Below are 6,242 nucleotides of genomic sequence, written 5' to 3' on the forward strand. Positions count from 1 at the left end.
CTGGTTTCTGTGTCTTGTTTTTAAAGATTAAAATTAGTTGGATGGAATTTCATATTCTCTTGACCTTTCATCATACTCAGACCCCTGTGGGAGGGGAAGAAGGAGGACCTGCCAATAACCAAACCCAAATTCATGTCCTGTTCAGTTGCTCTCATGAAAATACTGAGTCACTTCCTAGAAAATCTGGCTGAGGCTTAGAGGACAACTCTAGAGAAGAAACCTTTTGTTCCTCTTCAGTTATCTTCCTTTAAGAAAAACAGAGTTCTTGTATACATACCCATTCTTGTTACCACAATGTAAGGGCATGGATTTTTTTTTTTAATTTATTTTTGAAGATTCAGAATTTGTAAGGGCTTAAGCCTTCTGGGAAAAAAAAAATAAAAGAATCTAGATCTGATGTGTTCTTGGAGCTTGACTAACCAGCATTGCCTTTGACAGTCTCTGAAAACCAGATTAGGTGTTTGGGGAAGACAGTTGGAAAAGACTTGTCAAAGGCAACTCATTCTCAAGAGAAGAGAACCCCTCAGATGAGATCCCCATTATAAATTAACTTCATTTAAGGGCACGTAGGGGTGACCAGTGCCTCCGTGGCATCCCAGATTAAGCTTTTGATTCTTATGTTAGGCTGGCACTGGTGGCTGTGATTAAGGCTTGTGGAGGTAGGCTAGGCTGATTTGACTAAAGAAAAGGCAGTGCTGGTGGGGAGAACAGAAACTTCAAAGTGGGAGCCTAACAAAATGATGTGATATGTAGATATATGTAGGTCTGTCACTTGCTTTGGGACTAGTGAGTCCCTACAGTGCTTGTGGTGTACACATGAGGGGTCTTGGAGTCTTGCTGCTGAAGATATTCATCTAGGCTTGGGGTAACATTGCTGCTGCTAAATTCCTGTGCAGTGCTGAATAGCAGTGTGGTAGAGGGGAGTATAAGACAGATGTGAGCTTTGCAAGTCATCTTTACTGTTAACCATGGCTATCGTTTGGGGGATAGCCTTTTCGGGGGGGGGGGGGGGGGGGGGGGGGGGCACAGCATAAAAAAAAAAAAGAACCAGTGAATGAATTTGGGGTGTGTCTTCAGTGCTGGTGCTGATTAAAGCTGTTCTAGTTGAGGGGTTAGTGCGATATGCTCCTGACTGTGTGGTCTGCTGTCATTCCTATCCTGGTGCCAGCGAAGCCCTGTGGTAACTGGCTTGCCCAATAACCTGATGAGTGCCGTTTGTTTCTTCCGAGCAGGGTGTTACTAGAGGACTTGAAAGCGCTATCTAAAATGCTGGAATGTATAACTAAAGCGTTTCTCTACAGCAATAACTGTTCAGATCACTTGGATGATTAAATATAAATGTTTGAGGCACCTTCCATACTTTTAATGAGTTACACTTAAGGCACATTCAGGTGACCATGTCTTGCAACTACGAAGCAGCAGCATTAATTTTCTCATACTAGGAAGTTCTAGTGTTAAATCACCAAACAGTTTCTTGTTCCCCTTTTTAGTAAAAGAGGAAAATATGAAAGTGCATTACTGAGCAGATTTCTCTGTTCATTTGCACACACTTAAGAAAAGTGCATTTAATTAGGATTAGCAAGTCTCTAAATTGCAGATGGTTCTCAGGGGAAAAAATAGTTATGAGTGCATTCATGACATTAAAATCAGTACATTTAATTCAATTTCATCTTAATATTAATTCATAACATCTAAAGTAGTAGTTCCTACAGAAGATGTTCATGTGATTTAGGATTAGTAGAGAAAATGAGATCTAGCATTTCCAAACATGCAACAGCATGATTACCATGTGTAATTATACAGATTGAGTAACTACATGCTAATTACAAGAGTGTCCATTTCGACTTGCACTGTTATCTGTGACAAGGGTCTGTTATGTGAAATGCAATTTTTATTTAGTCTGGAGTTCATTACCAATAGATAATCCAAGTCCAGGACTGGGTCACGTGTAAAACACTGCAAAACTCAGTGGTTAACAGGAGCTGTTAGTGCGTAACTCCAGAGTGGGCTGTCTGCTGGGCTGAGCATGGCACTACAACACAAGGTTGTTTTTTTTTTTTAAAGTTATCACTGTTTAAACTGACACACTGGTCTTTGGTTTGACCAGACTTGAAAGTACAGCATCACTTTCTTTCAAGAGTTAAATGTAAGGGTGTAGTATCTTCCCAGATCAACCGTTCTTAATTTTATTTCTGTATCTACTTGAGATGAGATGAGCTGTATCTGCTTTGGGCAGATACAGCAGCTCTATATTCCTTCTGTATATGTAAATATGAAAGCAAAGTAACGTGCTTAGGTCTGGACCAAGCTGGATTCTTCTGCAGAATAATGAGGCGTGGACTTTGGAAACCCTGGATTTAGATAGCACTGCTCCTTGAGATTTCCTCCCTCTGTTTCCACTGAGGTTATCTGTAGGTCCCTCAGTGCAATACCATGGCTATCACCCTCCTGGCTTAGCAGGGCTCTGCAGCCTCCAGAAGTTCTCACAACAGGGTTGAAAGCGGCAAAGCAAGGGTCTACGTGGTGCTGTCTGCCCAGCAAAAGGCTGGGCCTTCCTCAGCATGGATGGGCATGTGAAGGGTGAGGCTTTGCTCCATGGAGCAGGTTTTGACTAAGATATACCATGGTCTTGGCTTCTCTGTGTTGGCAGAGGGGGATATTCTTCCCATTGCTTCACTCTTGACGATCTCCAGCTCTTTGATGTATCATTAGGGGTCCATGGAAAGGAGTTAACTCCTTGCTCTTCTCTCAGGGAGTGCATTGTGGGTTTCTCTCCCTGTCTCTCTAGAGTGACAATGCAATGGCTTTCAGCAGCATTTTAACCAAGAGAGAAGGTAATGCGTGAAAGGGAATCGGGCTCTTCGGGAGAGCTTAGCGAGCGTTTGAGCATTAGATGGCAGTGTTGGCAAAGAGGAGCGCCGGGAGCAGCTAACCAGGAGAGCTCGGGCACCAGCCAGCAGCTAGCCTACGGGGAGGGCTCTGCATCTAAGGCCAAGTTGACTTCAGATTCCTAAATTAATTAGCAAGTGCATAAAAGTAGATACAAATAAAACAAGTAGAGCTGCCTCCAAACACACCATACGTGCAAAAAGGCGTTGACCTATTTAAATAATTTGTGTAGCAGAAATTGTAGGATAACCAGAAAACTTCACCGACAATTGAGAAGAACCCAAGGAAATCAGTAGACATATAAATGTTGTCTCTGATTTTGTCTTCTCACCCTGTCAATATTTACCAAAATGTGTTGCTACAGAGCAGATTTGGTGTGCAGTTTAGCTGCTAGCTACCCCTATATTTGGTTTTATGATTAATTAAATGATGTATTTTATGATGTGTTACACATCACTATGAGAACTATTTGTCTGAATCTCTAATACACGACTTTTCATGAGCAAATCTGGGCTAATAATTGTGCAATACTGTGGCATTTAAAATTAATTTTGCACATACGAAATGTTTTCATTCATCCTCTATGAATGTCATGACCTAATGCAATTACTGATTTTTCGTCCATTGAACAATCACCTGCAAAGAGCCCCTCTGTGATTTCATCTCCTCCACCTTCGGTGTAGGTACAGGAACAAGTGGGAAGTAGTGAACAGGAGGAGCCCGCATTACCTGTGTGAGCTGGGAGAGCAACAGACTCTTTGGTTTTCTGATAGTTCTGGGAAATCAGGAAAGAGTTTTGATTTAAAGTAAAAAATTCATCTTTGCTTCAAATTGTAAAAAAACAGTTTCATTTTGTCATGAAATATGTCACTTCAGTTTAGAATTCACCTGAAATTTTAATATATATGTGTATATATATATAGTCTCAAAAAACTAATTAAAAGCATTGCTAAATAAAGTAATTTTTAGTAAAGCCAGTGTCAAAACTGAGCTTAATTTATTTTTTTTTTTTTCAGAAAAATAAAAGGTCAGAACAACTGAATGAAATTAGAATTAATTCAGAATTACATTTTCACCAATGTTGCATTTTTTCCTCCTATTTTCTTTCCACAACTGCTCACCAAAACCTCTGGAAAGTGCCAAGCTTTTCAGCCAGCAGACTAAGTTATTTTGTACATCTGTTTGCAGTTTGCAGTTCTGTTGAACAAGGAGAAATGGCTCTGCACTTCAGTTATCTTTATTGTCTAGATAACACATTTTCCAGGCTCATTTTTTTTTTTTGGTAAACTTTACTGCAAATCACGATTTAGCCGGAGCATCGTCACAGCGCACTTCTCAATATTAACCCTGTGTCTTTGCTCTGGGCATTCCACCAAGGTGGACTAAGATGAGGTTTGGCACTTCTTAATTTCTGTTTCTTTTTGATTTACCTTCATTGTTGCGTTTAGGCTTGTATTTCTTCTCTCCCTCCCTCTGCAACTGTTACTTGAAGTTAAAAGGTAATTGAACTCAACATTTCTGTTCGAATTGGGTCTTGTAAAATTCTCTTTTAGCGGAACCTAAATCTGGGACTTTGACGTTTTGACAGAATCTGTTTTCAGGTTGAAAAATTTCTTTCCCGATAAGAATTTTTGCTGTTTTCCTGTTTGACTCCAAAACTCTAAGAGCTGATCATCTTTAAAGTATTAGCATAATTGTTTACAGATGGTCTTTTTATATTAAAAAAAAAAGAAAAAAAAAAAGCAACAACACACAATGAAACACATACTGATTTCCCCCTTCTCTAACCTAGCTGCACTGCTGTTTTTCTAAGCTCAGGGGCTTCTCATTTTCTTCATTTAACCTAAATGTATTGTGGGATGAGTTTATCCAGAGCTATTGATATTTCATTAGTTACTTCAGAGAAACAAGCCAACAAAATTCTCGAACACTTGTAGAGCTGTTCAGTTCTTGTTAACTAAATGGAAACGCTTGAATGTCCTGTTACAAATAAATGTGGTTTTATTGCCAGTGATTTTTGGCACTGCAATTATAAAGCTCAGTCTTGGGACATGTTAATGATGCCTGGATTACACCACGTCACTGAACTGCACGCTCAAAAAGCCAGATTCAGTAAATTTACTTGTGAACACTTTAAAAATAAAGATCAGTGATAGTCTACCACCAAAAGGGACTTTTTGGCATGGAGTCAGCTCTGTTAACAGGAACTATAGCTGCACTTCCATCGCTATAAATTAAAGTTGAGTATTGATGTAAAACTAACATCAATTTCCAAACAAAACAAAAGGCAAACACCATGAAAACCTTCATATTTCAGGTATGTTTGTCTGGACACTACTTCCTTTATGGAATTCCTTGCTTATTTTGCAGTAGCACCTGGAATGCCCAATGTCTAAGTTGCAGCCCTGGTCAGTTTAACCACAGTAGAAACCAACAGTAAGAGAGAAACTCGCCAATATTTCAAAAGATGCATTCATTGCTACACTTTAGACAGCTTCTCCAAATATGTTACATCCCTAAAAGTACCATTTCCTCAGCAAAAGCATGTCTTTTGTGTAGGTGGTATTAAAAATGCTGTAAATACCTCTTCAGTGACAGTACCATTGCAGTAAATATTTTAGCGTGTAGCCAGTTCTGGTTTCCCAAATATTTTTGTTAGCATTGAGGTTTATCTGACCATCTCTGCAAGAAGCCTCCTCTCCCCTGACCGGGGCCCTTCAGACGTGATGCGGAGAAATGTTTTAGGGACTCAGGTGTCTTTTGCAGGATGACCGAAGCAGGCACTGAAGGGCTTAGCCCGGATGCAGATAAGCACAAGTGCATGAGCAGACGACACTGAAAGAGCTCCCTGCTCAGTCGTCACACACGTCCTAAATTTCACAGCCGATGGATGCTGCTGGTTCCCTCTCGTGGCCCCAGTGCCGACTGCCAGCTCCCTGTCCCAGCAGGATGCCACTTACCCGCTGGGACCGCGGGCTGGCCCTTTGGTTGTGCTGTGCAGTCCTTTACTGACCTGAGAGCTCCGCAGCGCTCCGGAGGGTGCCTCGCAGAATCCCGGCCCCACGGGCTCGGCGAGGTCCCACCCCAAATCCTTCGTGCCGTGACCCCGGTGCCCCGTGAAAGTAACCAGCCTCCCCTCGGTGCCCAGCCCTCACGGGCAGAGCAGCTATTTAAATTGTAAAGCATTCGGCAGAGGTAGATGGAATTAAATTTATTCCTGGATTGTTGAATAATGTAATATACGTGTTGTACATAAAAGAATCACAAACCACCCAGCCTGATTTTCCTATGAAAACATTTAACTTTTATTAAATCGAGACAGTTTTAAGGAGCAGCAAGAATGAAAGCAAAAA

This window comes from Anser cygnoides, chromosome 16 (genome assembly GCF_040182565.1).
Source record: "Anser cygnoides isolate HZ-2024a breed goose chromosome 16, Taihu_goose_T2T_genome, whole genome shotgun sequence".
In the NCBI taxonomy this organism is placed as follows: Eukaryota; Metazoa; Chordata; class Aves; order Anseriformes; family Anatidae; genus Anser; species Anser cygnoides.